This window comes from Amia ocellicauda, unplaced genomic scaffold (assembly GCF_036373705.1).
Source record: "Amia ocellicauda isolate fAmiCal2 unplaced genomic scaffold, fAmiCal2.hap1 HAP1_SCAFFOLD_116, whole genome shotgun sequence".
Classification (NCBI taxonomy): Eukaryota; Metazoa; Chordata; class Actinopteri; order Amiiformes; family Amiidae; genus Amia; species Amia ocellicauda.
The window spans coordinates 117,501-135,000 of record NW_027102681.1 but is presented as its reverse complement, the minus strand read 5'-3'; the positions used below and the strand labels follow the sequence as shown (position 1 = coordinate 135,000).

At 43.5% G+C, this 17,500-nt stretch overlaps 13 non-coding genes and 2 pseudogenes across 13 annotated transcripts; all 15 read left to right on the top strand.

Annotated features, from left to right (window-relative positions):
• Window positions 1–565: 565 nt before the first annotated feature.
• On the top strand, window positions 566–684 carry LOC136721467 (5S ribosomal RNA). Its single transcript, XR_010806015.1, has one exon. It is a non-coding gene; the product is annotated as a 5S ribosomal RNA (ribosomal RNA).
• A 1,066-nt stretch (window positions 685–1,750) lies between these two features.
• Window positions 1,751–1,869, top strand: LOC136721580 (5S ribosomal RNA). The gene has a single exon (XR_010806101.1). It is a non-coding gene; the product is annotated as a 5S ribosomal RNA (ribosomal RNA).
• A 1,055-nt stretch (window positions 1,870–2,924) lies between these two features.
• On the top strand, window positions 2,925–3,043 carry LOC136721555 (5S ribosomal RNA). Its single transcript, XR_010806079.1, has one exon. It is a non-coding gene; the product is annotated as a 5S ribosomal RNA (ribosomal RNA).
• A 1,055-nt stretch (window positions 3,044–4,098) lies between these two features.
• Window positions 4,099–4,217, top strand: LOC136721415 (5S ribosomal RNA). The gene has a single exon (XR_010805968.1). It is a non-coding gene; the product is annotated as a 5S ribosomal RNA (ribosomal RNA).
• Window positions 4,218–5,272: 1,055 nt separating this feature from the next.
• LOC136721452 (5S ribosomal RNA) lies at window positions 5,273–5,391 on the top strand. Its single transcript, XR_010806001.1, has one exon. It is a non-coding gene; the product is annotated as a 5S ribosomal RNA (ribosomal RNA).
• Window positions 5,392–6,446: 1,055 nt separating this feature from the next.
• LOC136721399 (5S ribosomal RNA) lies at window positions 6,447–6,565 on the top strand. Its single transcript, XR_010805954.1, has one exon. It is a non-coding gene; the product is annotated as a 5S ribosomal RNA (ribosomal RNA).
• Window positions 6,566–7,631: 1,066 nt separating this feature from the next.
• On the top strand, window positions 7,632–7,750 carry LOC136721482 (5S ribosomal RNA). The gene has a single exon (XR_010806028.1). It is a non-coding gene; the product is annotated as a 5S ribosomal RNA (ribosomal RNA).
• Window positions 7,751–8,805: 1,055 nt separating this feature from the next.
• LOC136721448 (5S ribosomal RNA) lies at window positions 8,806–8,924 on the top strand. Its single transcript, XR_010805997.1, has one exon. It is a non-coding gene; the product is annotated as a 5S ribosomal RNA (ribosomal RNA).
• Window positions 8,925–9,979: 1,055 nt separating this feature from the next.
• LOC136721537 (uncharacterized) lies at window positions 9,980–10,088 on the top strand (annotated as a pseudogene).
• Window positions 10,089–11,154: 1,066 nt separating this feature from the next.
• Window positions 11,155–11,263, top strand: LOC136721541 (uncharacterized; annotated as a pseudogene).
• A 1,055-nt stretch (window positions 11,264–12,318) lies between these two features.
• On the top strand, window positions 12,319–12,437 carry LOC136721519 (5S ribosomal RNA). The gene has a single exon (XR_010806062.1). It is a non-coding gene; the product is annotated as a 5S ribosomal RNA (ribosomal RNA).
• A 1,055-nt stretch (window positions 12,438–13,492) lies between these two features.
• On the top strand, window positions 13,493–13,611 carry LOC136721489 (5S ribosomal RNA). Its single transcript, XR_010806035.1, has one exon. It is a non-coding gene; the product is annotated as a 5S ribosomal RNA (ribosomal RNA).
• A 1,066-nt stretch (window positions 13,612–14,677) lies between these two features.
• Window positions 14,678–14,796, top strand: LOC136721407 (5S ribosomal RNA). The gene has a single exon (XR_010805961.1). It is a non-coding gene; the product is annotated as a 5S ribosomal RNA (ribosomal RNA).
• A 1,058-nt stretch (window positions 14,797–15,854) lies between these two features.
• Window positions 15,855–15,973, top strand: LOC136721434 (5S ribosomal RNA). Its single transcript, XR_010805985.1, has one exon. It is a non-coding gene; the product is annotated as a 5S ribosomal RNA (ribosomal RNA).
• A 1,058-nt stretch (window positions 15,974–17,031) lies between these two features.
• Window positions 17,032–17,150, top strand: LOC136721388 (5S ribosomal RNA). The gene has a single exon (XR_010805944.1). It is a non-coding gene; the product is annotated as a 5S ribosomal RNA (ribosomal RNA).
• Window positions 17,151–17,500: the final 350 nt, after the last annotated feature.

Here is a 17,500-nt window from a genome sequence, read left to right as displayed (position 1 = left end):
AAATACAGGAGCTGCTGGATTTGTGTGTTTTCTTACCCCCTCACCATAGTTTGTCAAATGTTTAAACAACTGAACTTATATTCAAGGTTTGTTTCTCTTCATATGTTTTACTGGTTTACATTTGTCTCAGCAACCTCAGCAAGAATGATTCTTCTGCTTTCAAAACAAAATGACAACAGGATGAATGCACACACTTGAAAATACAATACATGCAATGTTATGCATCATAGTGATGCAACCTCCTTTCAGTTTCATACTGCATGTCAATTGAAATCCTTACTGAAATGCACACCTTCTCAAGATTGCGCTTGACTGGCGTGTCAGGCACTCAATTACAGCTGTATTATCAAGACAATGTGTTCGTTTTGTAATATATAGTTCCGGTCTGGTGTGGCACCCCAGCTAACGCACAACGTTGCCACAACGTTTCGTGTTAGCAGGGACTGTCTGCGGCGCGCTGGTGTGTCCCGGACTTTAGAGTAGAGAGACAGTTCAACTGCAAGTATGAGCGGCAGAAACGGATATTGCCTTCCCTTTAAGTAGAGCGTCAGGGACAGCCTCCCTGGCTTACGGCCATACTAGCTTGAATACGCCCGATCTTGTCCGATCTCGGAAGCTAAGCAGGCTCGGGCCTGGTCAGTACTTGGATGGGAGACCGCCTGGGAATACCAGGTGCTGTAAGCTTTTGCATCTTTTACACACCAAAGGGCGACAAATCACAAGTTTTAACTTTGGATACACGCAATTTCATCATTATTTCAGATTTGACTTCCCCAAATACACAGGCATACAATAGATCTTGTTCTCCAACGTAAACGGTCCCTAGTAACTAGTGTACATTTGTAAATAAATTGAGCATCATGGCTAGAAGTGACTAAATGTTGCCTAATCTTTCTCATCGAGAAATGACACAATTACAGCAACACAAAAAGGAACTCCACCGGACAAAGTTCAGTGCTCACAAGGAGCCTCATTCAACACACACGGTTCCATTCCCATTCATGCAAAGCACGAAAGTGTAAAACTTGGGAACATACTTGAGAGCAAAGATCACATTCAATCTCATTCAAGGCACGGATGTGAATGCAACGGGATGAAATTACTGAAATGATGCCTGCCCTCGAACTGTGATGATGGACTACCCGACTCGCCAATAATATTGGGTTCTGGTGTACTGAAATACAGGAGCTGCTGGATTTGTGTGTTTTCTTACCCCCTCACCATAGTTTGTCAAATGTTTAAACAACTGAACTTATATTCAAGGTTTGTTTCTCTTCATATGTTTTACTGGTTTACATTTGTCTCAGCAACCTGTTGAATGATTCTTCTGCTTTCAAAACAAAATGACAACAGGATGAATGCACACACTTGAAAATACAATACATGCAATGTTATGCATCATAGTGATGCAACCTCCTTTCAGTTTCATACTGCATGTCAATTGAAATCCTTACTGAAATGCACACCTTCTCAAGATTGCGCTTGACTGGCGTGTCAGGCACTCAATTACAGCTGTTTTATCAAGACAATGTGTTCGTTTTGTAATATATAGTTCCGGTCTGGTGTGGCACCCCAGCTAACGCACAACGTTGCCACAATGTTGCCACAACGTGGCGTGTTAGCAGGGACTGTCTGCGGCGCGCTGGTGTGTCCCGGGCTTTAGAGTAGAGAGACAGTTCAACTGTAAGTATGAACGGCAGAAACGGATATTGCCTTCCCTTTAAGTAGCGCGTCAGGGACAGCCTCCCTGGCTTACGGCCATACTAGCCTGAATACGCCCGATCTCGTCCGATCTCGGAAGCTAAGCAGGCTCGGGCCTGGTCAGTACTTGGATGGGAGACCCCCTGGGAATACCAGGTGCTGTAAGCTTTTGCATCTTTTACACACCAAAGGGCGAGAAATCACGAGTTTTAACTTTGGATACACGCAATTTCATCATTATTTCAGATTTGACTTCCCCAAATACACAGGCATACAATAGATCTTGTTCTCCAACGTAAACGGTCCCTAGTAACTAGTGTACATTCGTAAATAAATTGAGCATCATGGCTAGAAGTGACTAAATGTTGCCTAATCTTTCTCATCGAGAAATGACACAATTACACCAACACAAAAAGGAACTCCACCGGACAAAGTTCAGTGCTCACAAGGAGCCTCATTCAACACACACGGTTCCATTCCCATTCATGCAAAGCACGAAAGTGTAAAACTTGGGAAAATACTTGAGAGCAAAGATCACATTCAATCTCATTCAAGGCACGGATGTGAATGCAACGGGATGAAATTACTGAAATGATGCCTGCCCTCGAACTGTGATGATGGACTACCCGACTCGCCAATAATATTGGGTTCTGGTGTATTGAAATACAGGAGCTGCTGGATTTGTGTGTTTTCTTACCCCCTCACCATAGTTTGTCAAATGTTTAAACAACTGAACTTATATTCAAGGTTTGTTTCTCTTCATATGTTTTACTTGTTTACATTTGTCTCAGCAACCTGTTGAATGATTCTTCTGCTTTCAAAACAAAATGACAACAGGATGAATGTACACACTTGAAAATACAATACATGCAATGTTATGCATCATAGTGATGCAACCTCATTTCAGTTTCATACTGCATGTCAATTGAAATCCTTACTGAAATGCACACCTTCTCAAGATTGCGCTTGACTGCCGTGTCAGGCACTCAATTACAGCTGTTTTATCAAGACAATGTGTTCGTTTTGTAAAATATAGTTCCGGTCTGGTTTGGCACCCCAGCTGACGCACAACGTTGCCACAACGTTTCATGTTAGCAGGGACTGTCTGCGGCGCGCTGGTGTGTCCCGGACTTTAGAGTAGAGAGACAGTTCATTTGCAAGTATGAGCGGCAGAAACGGATATTGCCTTCCCTTTAAGTAGAGCTTCAGGGACAGCCTCCCTGGCTTACGGCCATACTAGCCTGAATACGCCCGATCTCGTCCGATCTCGGAAGCTAAGCAGGCTCGGGCCTGGTCAGTACTTGGATGGGAGACCGCCTGGGAATACCAGGTGCTGTAAGCTTTTGCATCTTTTACACACCAGAGGGCGACAAATCACGAGTTTTAACTTTGGATACACGCAATTTCATCATTATTTCAGATTTGACTTCCCCAAATACACAGGCATACAATAGATCTTGTTCTCCAACGTAAACGGTCCCTAGTAACTAGGGTACATTCGTAAATAAATTGAGCATCATGGCTAGAAGTGACTAAATGTTGCCTAATCTTTCTCATCGAGAAATGACACAATTACAGCAACACAAAAAGGAACTCCACCGGACAAAGTTCAGTGCTCACAAGGAGCCTCATTCAACACACACGGTTCCATTCCCATTCATGCAAAGCACGAAAGTGTAAAACTTGGGAACATACTTGAGAACAAAGATCACATTCAATCTCATTCAAGGCACGGATGTGAATGCAACGGGATGAAATTACTGAAATGATGCCTGCCCTCGAACTGTGATGATGGACTACCCGACTCGCCAATAATATTGGGTTCTGGTGTATTGAAATACAGGAGCTGCTGGATTTGTGTGTTTTCTTACCCCCTCACCATAGTTTGTCAAATGTTTAAACAACTGAACTAATATTCAAGGTTTGTTTCTCTTCATATGTTTTACTGGTTTACATTTGTCTCAGCAACCTGTTGAATGATTCTTCTGCTTTCAAAACAAAATGACAACAGGATGAATGCACACACTTGAAAATACAATACATGCAATGTTATGCATCATAGTGATGCAACCTCCTTTCAGTTTCATACTGCATGTCAATTGAAATCCTTATTGAAATGCACACCTTCTCAAGATTGCGCTTGACTGGCGTGTCAGGCACTCAATTACAGCTGTATTATCAAGACAATGTGTTCGTTTTGTAAAATATAGTTCCGGTCTGGTGTGGCACCCCAGCTAACGCACAACGTTGCCACAACGTTTCGTGTTAGCAGGGACTGTCTGCGGCGCGCTGGTGTGTCCCGGACTTTAGAGTAGAGAGACAGTTCAACTGCAAGTATGAGCGGCAGAAACGGATATTGCCTTCCCTTTAAGTAGAGCGTCAGGGACAGCCTCCCTGGCTTACGGCCATACTAGCCTGAATACGCCCGATCTCGTCCGATCTCGGAAGCTAAGCAGGCTCGGGCCTGGTCAGTACTTGGATGGGAGACTGCCTGGGAATACCAGGTGCTGTAAGCTTTTGCATCTTTTACACACCAGAGGGCGACAAATCACGAGTTTTAACTTTGGATACACGCAATTTCATCATTATTTCAGATTTGACTTCCCCAAATACACAGGCATACAATAGATCTTGTTCTCCAACGTAAACGGTCCCTAGTAACTAGGGTACATTCGTAAATAAATTGAGCATCATGGCTAGAAGTGACTAAATGTTGCCTAATCTTTCTCATCGAGAAATGACACAATTACAGCAACACAAAAAGGAACTCCACCGGACAAAGTTCAGTGCTCACAAGGAGCCTCATTCAACACACACGGTTCCATTCCCATTCATGCAAAGCACGAAAGTGTAAAACTTGGGAACATACTTGAGAGCAAAGATCACATTCAATCTCATTCAAGGCACGGATGTGAATGCAACGGGATGAAATTACTGAAATGATGCCTGCCCTCGAACTGTGAAGATGGACTTCCCGACTCGCCAATAATATTGGGTTCTGGTGTATTGAAATACAGGAGCTGCTGGATTTGTGTGTTTTCTTACCCCCTCACCATAGTTTGTCAAATGTTTAAACAACTGAACTTATATTCAAGGTTTGTTTCTCTTCATATGTTTTACTGGTTTACATTTGTCTCAGCAACCTGTTGAATGATTCTTCTGCTTTCAAAACAAAATGACAACAGGATGAATGCACACACTTGAAAATACAATACATGCAATGTTATGCATCATAGTGATGCAACCTCCTTTCAGTTTCATACTGCATGTCAATTGAAATCCTTACTGAAATGCACACCTTCTCAAGATTGCGCTTGACTGGCGTGTCAGGCACTCAATTACAGCTGTTTTATCAAGACAATGTGTTCGTTTTGTAATATATAGTTCCGGTCTGGTGTGGCACCCCAGCTAACGCACAACGTTGCCACAACGTTTCGTGTTAGCAGGGACTGTCTGCGGCGCGCTGGTGTGTCCCGGACTTTAGAGTAGAGAGACAGTTCAACTGCAAGTATGAGCGGCAGAAACGGATATTGCCTTCCCTTTAAGTAGAGCGTCAGGGAGAGCCTCCCTGGCTTACGGCCATACTAGCCTGAATACGCCCGATCTCGTCCGATCTCGGAAGCCAAGCAGGCTCGGGCCTGGTCAGTACTTGGATGGGAGACCGCCTGGGAATAACAGGTGCTGTAAGCTTTTGCATCTTTTACACACCAGAGGGCGACAAATCACGAGTTTTAACTTTGGATACACGCAATTTCATCATTATTTCAGATTTGACTTCCCCAAATACACAGGCATACAATAGATCTTGTTCTCCAACGTAAACGGTCCCTAGTAACTAGGGTACATTCGTAAATAAATTGAGCATCATGGCTAGAAGTGACTAAATGTTGCCTAATCTTTCTCATCGAGAAATGACACAATTACAGCAACACAAAAAGGAACTCCACCGGACAAAGTTCAGTGCTCACAAGGAGCCTCATTCAACACACACGGTTCCATTCCCATTCATGCAAAGCACGAAAGTGTAAAACTTGGGAACATACTTGAGAGCAAAGATCACATTCAATCTCATTCAAGGCACGGATGTGAATGCAACGGGATGAAATTACTGAAATGATGCCTGCCCTCGAACTGTGATGATGGACTACCCGACTCGCCAATAATATTGGGTTCTGGTGTATTGAAATACAGGAGCTGCTGGATTTGTGTGTTTTCTTACCCCCTCACCATAGTTTGTCAAATGTTTAAACAACTGAACTTATATTCAAGGTTTGTTTCTCTTCATATGTTTTACTGGTTTACATTTGTCTCAGCAACCTGTTGAATGATTCTTCTGCTTTCAAAACAAAATGACAACAGGATGAATGCACACACTTGAAAATACAATACATGCAATGTTATGCATCATAGTGATGCAACCTCCTTTCAGTTTCATACTGCATGTCAATTGAAATCCTTACTGAAATGCACACCTTCTCAAGATTGCGCTTGACTGGCGTGTCAGGCACTCAATTACAGCTGTTTTATCAAGACAATGTGTTCGTTTTGTAATATATAGTTCCGGTCTGGTGTGGCACCCCAGCTAACGCACAACGTTGCCACAACGTTTCGTGTTAGCAGGGACTGTCTGCGGCGTGCTGGTGTGTCCCGGACTTTAGAGTAGAGAGACAGTTCAACTGCAAGTATGAGCGGCAGAAACGGATATTGCCTTCCCTTTAAGTAGAGCGTCAGGGACAGCCTTCCTGGCTTACGGCCATACTAGCCTGAATACGCCCGATCTCGTCCGATCTCGGAAGCCAAGCAGGCTCGGGCCTGGTCAGTACTTGGATGGGAGACCGCCTGGGAATACCAGGTGCTGTAAGCTTTTGCATCTTTTACACACCAGAGGGCGACAAATCACGAGTTTTAACTTTGGATACACGCAATTTCATCATTATTTCAGATTTGACTTCCCCAAATACACAGGCATACAATAGATCTTGTTCTCCAACGTAAACGGTCCCTAGTAACTAGGGTACATTCGTAAATAAATTGAGCATCATGGCTAGAAGTGACTAAATGTTGCCTAATCTTTCTCATCGAGAAATGACACAATTACAGCAACACAAAAAGGAACTCCACCGGACAAAGTTCAGTGCTCACAAGGAGCCTCATTCAACACACACGGTTCCATTCCCATTCATGTAAAGCACGAAAGTGTAAAACTTGGGAACATACTTGAGAGCAAAGATCACATTCAATCTCATTCAAGGCACGGATGTGAATGCAACGGGATGAAATTACTGAAATGATGCCTGCCCTCGAACTGTGATGATGGACTACCCGACTCGCCAATAATATTGGGTTCTGGTGTATTGAAATACAGGAGCTGCTGGATTTGTGTGTTTTCTTACCCCCTCACCATAGTTTGTCAAATGTTTAAACAACTGAACTTATATTCAAGGTTTGTTTCTCTTCATATGTTTTACTGGTTTACATTTGTCTCAGCAACCTGTTGAATGATTCTTCTGCTTTCAAAACAAAATGACAACAGGATGAATGCACACACTTGAAAATACAATACATGCAATGTTATGCATCATAGTGATGCAACCTCCTTTCAGTTTCATACTGCATGTCAATTGAAATCCTTACTGAAATGCACACCTACTTAAGATTGCGCTTGACTGGCGTGTCAGGCACTCAATTACAGCTGTTTTATCAAGAGAATGTGTTCGTTTTGTAATATATAGTTCCGGTCTGGTGTGGCACCCCAGCTAACGCACAACGTTGCCACAATGTTGCCACAACGTGGCGTGTTAGCAGAGACTGTCTGCGGCGCGCTGGTGTGTCCCGGGCTTTAGAGTAGAGAGACAGTTCAACTGTAAGTATGAACAGCAGAAACGGATATTGCCTTCCCTTTAAGTAGAGCGTCAGGGACAGCCTTCCTGGCTTACGGCCATACTATCCTGAATACGCCCGATCTCGTCCGATCTCGGAAGCTAAGCAGGCTCGGGCCTGGTCAGTACTTGGATGGGAGACCGCCTGGGAATACCAGGTGCTGTAGGCTTTGGCATCTTTTACACACCAGAGGGCGACAAATCACGAGTTTTAACTTTGGATACACGCAATTTCATCATTATTTCAGATTTGACTTCCCCAAATACACAGGCATACAATAGATCTTGTTCTCCAACGTAAACGGTCCCTAGTAACTAGGGTACATTCGTAAATAAATTGAGCATCATGGCTAGAAGTGACTAAATGTTGCCTAATCTTTCTCATCGAGAAATGACACAATTACAGCAACACAAAAAGGAACTCCACCGGACAAAGTTCAGTGCTCACAAGGAGCCTCATTCAACACACACGGTTCCATTCCCATTCATGCAAAGCACGAAAGTGTAAAACCTGGGAACATACTTGAGAGCAAAGATCACATTCAATCTCATTCAAGGCACGGATGTGAATGCAACGGGATGAAATTACTGAAATGATGCCTGCCCTCGAACTGTGATGATGGACTACCCGACTCGCCAATAATATTGGGTTCTGGTGTATTGAAATACAGGAGCTGCTGGATTTGTGTGTTTTCTTACCCCCTCACCATAGTTTGTCAAATGTTTAAACAACTGAACTTATATTCAAGGTTTATTTCTCTTCATATGTTTTACTGGTTTACATTTGTCTCAGCAACCTGTTGAATGATTCTTCTGCTTTCAAAACAAAATGACAACAGGATGAATGCACACACTTGAAAATACAATACATGCAATGTTATGCATCATAGTGATGCAACCTCCTTTCAGTTTCATACTGCATGTCAATTGAAATCCTTACTGAAATGCACACCTTCTCAAGATTGCGCTTGACTGGCGTGTCAGGCACTCAATTACAGCTGTATTATCAAGACAATGTGTTCGTTTTGTAAAATATAGTTCCGGTCTGGTGTGGCACCCCAGCTAACGCACAACGTTGCCACAACGTTTCGTGTTAGCAGGGACTGTCTGCAGCGTGCTGGTGTGTCCCGGACTTTAGAGTAGAGAGACAGTTCAACTGCAAGTATGAGTGGAAGAAACGGATATTGCCTTCCCTTTAAGTAGAGGGTCAGGGACAGCCTCCCTGGCTTACGGCCATACTAGTCTGAATACGCCCGATCTCGTCCGATCTCGGAAGCTAAGCAGGCTCGGGCCTGGTCAGTACTTGGATGGTAGACCACCTGGGAATACCAGGTGCTGTAAGCTTTTGCATCTTTTACACACCAGAGGGCGACAAATCACGAGTTTTAACTTTGGATACACGCAATTTCATCATTATTTCAGATTTGACTTCCCCAAATACACAGGCATACAATAGATCTTGTTCTCCAACGTAAACGGTCCCTAGTAACTAGGGTACATTCGTAAATAAATTGAGCATCATGGCTAGAAGTGACTAAATGTTGCCTAATCTTTCTCATCGAGAAATGACACAATTACAGCAACACAAAAAGGAACTCCACCGGACAAAGTTCAGTGCTCACAAGGAGCCTCAATCAACACACACGGTTCCATTCCCATTCATGCAAAGCACGAAAGTGTAAAACTTGGGAACATACTTGAGAGCAAAGATCACATTCAATCTCATTCAAGGCACGGATGTGAATGCAACGGGATGAAATTACTGAAATGATGCCTGCCCTCGAACTGTGATGATGGACTACCCGACTCGCCAATAATATTGGGTTCTGGTGTATTGAAATACAGGAGCTGCTGGATTTGTGTGTTTTCTTACCCCCTCACCATAGTTTGTCAAATGTTTAAACAACTGAACTTATATTCAAGGTTTATTTCTCTTCATATGTTTTACTGGTTTACATTTGTCTCAGCAACCTGTTGAATGATTCTTCTGCTTTCAAAACAAAATGACAACAGGATGAATGCACACACTTGAAAATACAATACATGCAATGTTATGCATCATAGTGATGCAACCTCCTTTCAGTTTCATACTGCATGTCAATTGAAATCCTTACTGAAATGCACACCTTCTCAAGATTGCGCTTGACTGGCGTGTCAGGCACTCAATTACAGCTGTATTATCAAGACAATGTGTTCGTTTTGTAAAATATAGTTCCGGTCTGGTGTGGCACCCCAGCTAACGCACAACGTTGCCACAACGTTTCGTGTTAGCAGGGACTGTCTGCGGCGCGCTGGTGTGTCCCGGACTTTAGAGTAGAGAGACAGTTCATTTGCAAGTATGAGCGGCAGAAACGGATATTGCCTTCCCTTTAAGTAGAGCGTCAGGGACAGCCTCCCTGGCTAACGGCCATACTAGCCTGAATACGCCCGATCTCGGAAGCTAAGCAGGCTCGGGCCTGGTCAGTACTTGGATGGGAGACCGCCTGGGAATACCAGGTGCTGTAAGCTTTTGCATCTTTTACACACCAGAGGGCGACAAATCACGAGTTTTAACTTTGGATACACGCAATTTCATCATTATTTCAGATTTGACTTCCCCAAATACACAGGCATACAATAGATCTTGTTCTCCAACGTAAACGGTCCCTAGTAACTAGGGTACATTCGTAAATAAATTGAGCATCATGGCTAGAAGTGACTAAATGTTGCCTAATCTTTCTCATCGAGAAATGACACAATTACAGCAACACAAAAAGGAACTCCACCGGACAAAGTTCAGTGCTCACAAGGAGCCTCATTCAACACACACGGTTCCATTCCCATTCATGCAAAGCACGAAAGTGTAAAACTTGGGAACATACTTGAGAGCAAAGATCACATTCAATCTCATTCAAGGCACGGATGTGAATGCAACGGGATGAAATTACTGAAATGATGCCTGCCCTCGAACTGTGATGATGGACTACCCGACTCGCCAATAATATTGGGTTCTGGTGTATTGAAATACAGGAGCTGCTGGATTTGTGTGTTTTCTTACCCCCTCACCATAGTTTGTCAAATGTTTAAACAACTGAACTTATATTCAAGGTTTGTTTCTCTTCATATGTTTTACTGGTTTACATTTGTCTCAGCAACCTGTTGAATGATTCTTCTGCTTTCAAAACAAAATGACAACAGGATGAATGCACACACTTGAAAATACAATACATGCAATGTTATGCATCATAGTGATGCAACCTCCTTTCAGTTTCATACTGCATGTCAATTGAAATCCTTACTGAAATGCACACCTTCTCAAGATTGCGCTTGACTGCCGTGTCAGGCACTCAATTACAGCTGTATTATCAAGACAATGTGTTCGTTTTGTAAAATATAGTTCCGGTCTGGTGTGGCACCCCAGCTAACGCACAACGTTGCCACAACGTTGCCACAACGTTTCGTGTTAGCAGGGACTGTCTGCGGCGCGCTGGTGTGTCCCGGACTTTAGAGTAGAGAGACAGTTCATTTGCAAGTATCAGCGGCAGAAACGGATATTGCCTTCCCTTTAAGTAGAGCGTCAGGGACAGCCTCCCTGGCTTACGGCCATACTAGCCTGAATACGCCCGATCTCGGAAGCTAAGCAGGCTCGGGCCTGGTCAGTACTTGGATGGGAGACCGCCTGGGATTACCAGGTGCTGTAAGCTTTTGCATCTTTTACACACCAGAGGGCGACAAATCACGAGTTTTAACTTTGGATACACGCAATTTCATCATTATTTCAGATTTGACTTCCCCAAATACACAGGCATACAATAGATCTTGTTCTCCAACGTAAACGGTCCCTAGTAACTAGGGTACATTCGTAAATAAATTGAGCATCATGGCTAGAAGTGACTAAATGTTGCCTAATCTTTCTCATCGAGAAATGACACAATTACAGCAACACAAAAAGGAACTCCACCGGACAAAGTTCAGTGCTCACAAGGAGCCTCATTCAACACACACGGTTCCATTCCCATTCATGCAAAGCACGAAAGTGTAAAACTTGGGAACATACTTGAGAGCAAAGATCACATTCAATCTCATTCAAGGCACGGATGTGAATGCAACGGGATGAAATTACTGAAATGATGCCTGCCCTCGAACTGTGATGATGGACTACCCGACTCGCCAATAATATTGGGTTCTGGTGTATTGAAATACAGGAGCTGCTGGATTTGTGTGTTTTCTTACCCCCTCACCATAGTTTGTCAAATGTTTAAACAACTGAACTTATATTCAAGGTTTGTTTCTCTTCATATGTTTTACTGGTTTACATTTGTCTCAGCAACCTGTTGAATGATTCTTCTGCTTTCAAAACAAAATGACAACAGGATGAATGCACACACTTGAAAATACAATACATGCAATGTTATGCATCATAGTGATGCAACCTCCTTTCAGTTTCATACTGCATGTCAATTGAAATCCTTACTGAAATGCACACCTTCTCAAGATTGCGCTTGACTGGCGTGTCAGGCACTCAATTACAGCTGTATTATCAAGACAATGTGTTCGTTTTGTAAAATATAGTTCCGGTCTGGTGTGGCACCCCAGCTAACGCACAACGTTGCCACAACGTTTCGTGTTAGCAGGGACTGTCTGCGGCGCGCTGGTGTGTCCCGGACTTTAGAGTAGAGAGACAGTTCAACTGCAAGTATGAGCGGCAGAAACGGATATTGCCTTCCCTTTAAGTAGAGCGTCAGGGACAGCCTCCCTGGCTTTCGGCCATACTAGCCTGAATACGCCCGATCTCATCCAATCTCGGAAGCTAAGCAGGCTCGGGCCTGGTCAGTACTTGGATGGGAGACCGCCTGGGATTACCAGGTGCTGTAAGCTTTTGCATCTTTTACACACCAGAGGGCGACAAATCACGAGTTTTAACTTTGGATACACGCAATTTCATCATTATTTCAGATTTGACTTCCCCAAATACACAGGCATACAATAGATCTTGTTCTCCAACGTAAACGGTCCCTAGTAACTAGGGTACATTCGTAAATAAATTGAGCATCATGGCTAGAAGTGACTAAATGTTGCCTAATCTTTCTCATCGAGAAATGACACAATTACAGCAACACAAAAAGGAACTCCACCGGACAAAGTTCAGTGCTCACAAGGAGCCTCATTCAACACACACGGTTCCATTCCCATTCATGCAAAGCACGAAAGTGTAAAACTTGGGAACATACTTGAGAGCAAAGATCACATTCAATCTCATTCAAGGCACGGATGTGAATGCAACGGGATGAAATTACTGAAATGATGCCTGCCCTCGAACTGTGATGATGGACTACCCGACTCGCCAATAATATTGGGTTCTGGTGTATTGAAATACAGGAGCTGCTGGATTTGTGTGTTTTCTTACCCCCTCACCATAGTTTGTCAAATGTTTAAACAACTGAACTTATATTCAAGGTTTGTTTCTCTTCATATGTTTTACTGGTTTACATTTGTCTCAGCAACCTGTTGAATGATTCTTCTGCTTTCAAAACAAAATGACAACAGGATGAATGCACACACTTGAAAATACAATACATGCAATGTTATGCATCATAGTGATGCAACCTCCTTTCAGTTTCATACTGCATGTCAATTGAAATCCTTACTGAAATGCACACCTTCTCAAGATTGCGCTTGACTGGCGTGTCAGGCACTCAATTACAGCTGTATTATCAAGACAATGTGTTCGTTTTGTAAAATATAGTTCCGGTCTGGTGTGGCACCCCAGCTAACGCACAACGTTGCCACAACGTTTCGTGTTAGCAGGGACTGTCTGCGGCGCGCTGGTGTGTCCCGGACTTTAGAGTAGAGAGACAGTTCAACTGCAAGTATGAGCGGCAGAAACGGATATTGCCTTCCCTTTAAGTAGAGCGTCAGGGACAGCCTCCCTGGCTTTCGGCCATACTAGCCTGAATACGCCCGATCTCGTCCAATCTCGGAAGCTAAGCAGGCTCGGGCCTGGTCAGTACTTGGATGGGAGACCGCCTGGGAATACCAGGTGCTGTAAGCTTTTGCATCTTTTACACACCAGAGGGCGACAAATCACGAGTCTTAACTTTGGATACACGCAATTTCATCATTATTTCAGATTTGACTTCCCCAAATACACAGGCATACAATAGATCTTGTTCTCCAACGTAAACGGTCCCTAGTAACTAGGGTACATTCGTAAATAAATTGAGCATCATGGCTAGAAGTGACTAAATGTTGCCTAATCTTTCTCATCGAGAAATGACACAATTACAGCAACACAAAAAGGAACTCCACCGGACAAAGTTCAGTGCTCACAAGGAGCCTCATTCAACACACACGGTTCCATTCCCATTCATGCAAAGCACGAAAGTGTAAAACTTGGGAACATACTTGAGAGCAAAGATCACATTCAATCTCATTCAAGGCACGGATGTGAATGCAACGGGATGAAATTACTGAAATGATGCCTGCCCTCGAACTGTGATGATGGACTACCCGACTCGCCAATAATATTGGGTTCTGGTGTATTGAAATACAGGAGCTGCTGGATTTGTGTGTTTTCTTACCCCCTCACCATAGTTTGTCAAATGTTTAAACAACTGAACTTATATTCAAGGTTTGTTTCTCTTCATATGTTTTACTGGTTTACATTTGTCTCAGCAACCTGTTGAATGATTCTTCTGCTTTCAAAACAAAATGACAACAGGATGAATGCACACACTTGAAAATACAATACATGCAATGTTATGCATCATAGTGATGCAACCTCCTTTCAGTTTCATACTGCATGTCAATTGAAATCCTTACTGAAATGCACACCTTCTCAAGATTGCGCTTGACTGGCGTGTCAGGCACTCAATTACAGCTGTTTTATCAAGACAATGTGTTCGTTTTGTAATATATAGTTCCGGTCTGGTGTGGCACCCCAGCTAACGCACAACGTTGCCACAATGTTGCCACAACGTGGCGTGTTAGCAGGGACTGGCTGCGGCGCGCTGGTGTATCCCGGGCTTTAGAGTAGAGAGACAGTTCAACTGTAAGTATGAACGGCAGAAACGGATATTGCCTTCCCTTTAAGTAGAGCGTCAGGGACAGCCTCCCTGGCTTACGGCCATACTAGCCTGAATACGCCCGATCTCATCCGATCTCGGAAGCCAAGCGGGCTCGGGCCTGGTCAGTACTTGGATGGGAGACCGCCTGGGAATACCAGGTGCTGTAAGCTTTTGCACCTTTTACACACCAGAGGGCGACAAATCACGAGTTTTAACTTTGGATACACACAATTTCATCATTATTTCAGATTTTACTTCCCCAAATACACAGGCATACAATAGATCTTGTTCTCCAACGTAAACGGTCCCTAGTAACTAGGGTACATTCGTAAATAAATTGAGCATCATGGCTAGAAGTGACTAAATGTTGCCTAATCTTTCTCATCGAGAAATGACACAATTACAGCAACACAAAAAGGAACTCCACCGGACAAAGTTCAGTGCTCACAAGGAGCCTCATTCAACACACACGGTTCCATTCCCATTCATGCAAAGCACGAAAGTGTAAAACTTGGGAACATACTTGAGAGCAAAGATCACATTCAATCTCATTCAAGGCACGCATGTGAATGCAACGGGATGAAATTACTGAAATGATGCCTGCCCTCGAACTGTGATGATGGACTACCCGACTCGCCAATAATATTGGGTTCTGGTGTATTGAAATACAGGAGCTGCTGGATTTGTGTGTTTTCTTACCCCCTCACCATAGTTTGTCAAATGTTTAAACAACTGAACTTATATTCAAGGTTTGTTTCTCTTCATATGTTTTACTGGTTTACATTTGTCTCAGCAACCTCAGCAAAAATGATTCTTCTGCTTTCAAAACAAAATGACAACAGGATGAATGCACACACTTGAAAATACAATACATGCAATGTTATGCATCATAGTGATGCAACCTCCTTTCAGTTTCATACTGCATGTCAATTGAAATCCTTACTGAAATGCACACCTTCTCAAGATTGCGCTTGACTGGCGTGTCAGGCACTCAATTACAGCTGTATTATCAAGACAATGTGTTCGTTTTGTAAAATATAGTTCCGGTCTGGTGTGGCACCCCAGCTAACGCACAACGTTGCCACAACGTTTCGTGTTAGCAGGGACTGTCTGCGGCGCGCTGGTGTGTCCCGGACTTTAGAGTAGAGAGACAGTTCAACTGCAAGTATGAGCGGCAGAAACGGATATTGCCTTCCCTTTAAGTAGAGCGTCAGGGACAGCCTCCCTGGCTTACGGCCATACTAGCCTTAAAACGCCCGATCTCGTCCGATCTCGGAAGCTAAGCAGGCTCGGGCCTGGTCAGTACTTGGATGGGAGACTGCCTGGGAATACCAGGTGCTGTAAGCTTTTGCATCTTTTACACACCAGAGGGCGACAAATCACGAGTTTTAACTTTGGATACACGCAATTTCATCATTATTTCAGATATGACTTCCCCAAATACACAGGCATACAATAGATCTTGTTCTCCAACGTAATCGGTCCCTAGTAACTAGGGTACATTCGTAAATAAATTGAGCATCATGGCTAGAAGTGACTAAATGTTGCCTAATCTTTCTCATCGAGAAATGACACAATTACAGCAACACAAAAAGGAACTCCACCGGACAAAGTTCAGTGCTCACAAGGAGCCTCATTCAACACACACGGTTCCATTCCCATTCATGCAAAGCACGAAAGTGTAAAACTTGGGAACATACTTGAGAGCAAAGATCACATTCAATCTCATTCAAGGCACGGATGTGAATGCAACGGGATGAAATTACTGAAATGATGCCTGCCCTCGAACTGTGAAGATGGACTACCCGACTCGCCAATAATATTGGGTTCTGGTGTATTGAAATACAGGAGCTGCTGGATTTGTGTGTTTTCTTACCCCCTCACCATAGTTTGTCAAATGTTTAAACAACTGAACTTATATTCAAGGTTTGTTTCTCTTCATATGTTTTACTGGTTTACATTTGTCTCAGCAACCTCAGCAAAAATGATTCTTCTGCTTTCAAAACAAAATGACAACAGGATGAATGCACACACTTGAAAATACAATACATGCAATGTTATGCATCATAGTGATGCAACCTCCTTTCAGTTTCATACTGCATGTCAATTGAAATCCTTATTGAAATGCACACCTTCTCAAGATTGCGCTTGACTGGCGTGTCAGGCACTCAATTACAGCTGTATTATCAAGACAATGTGTTCGTTTTGTAAAATATAGTTCCGGTCTGGTGTGGCACCCCAGCTAACGCACAACGTTGCCACAACGTTTCGTGTTAGCAGGGACTGTCTGCGGCGCGCTGGTGTGTCCCGGACTTTAGAGTAGAGAGACAGTTCAACTGCAAGTATGAGCGGCAGAAACGGATATTGCCTTCCCTTTAAGTAGAGCGTCAGGGACAGCCTCCCTGGCTTACGGCCATACTAGCCTGAAAACGCCCGATCTCGTCCGATCTCGGAAGCTAAGCAGGCTCGGGCCTGGTCAGTACTTGGATGGGAGACTGCCTGGGAATACCAGGTGCTGTAAGCTTTTGCATCTTTTACACACCAGAGGGCGACAAATCACGAGTTTTAACTTTGGATACACGCAATTTCATCATTATTTCAGATTTGACTTCCCCAAATACACAGGCATACAATAGATCTTGTTCTCCAACGTAATCGGTCCCTAGTAACTAGGGTACATTCGTAAATAAATTGAGCATCATGGCTAGAAGTGACTAAATGTTGCCTAATCTTTCTCATCGAGAAATGACACAATTACAGCAACACAAAAAGGAACTCCACCGGACAAAGTTCAGTGCTCACAAGGAGCCTCATTCAACACACACGGTTCCATTCCCATTCATGCAAAGCACGAAAGTGTAAAACTTGGGAACA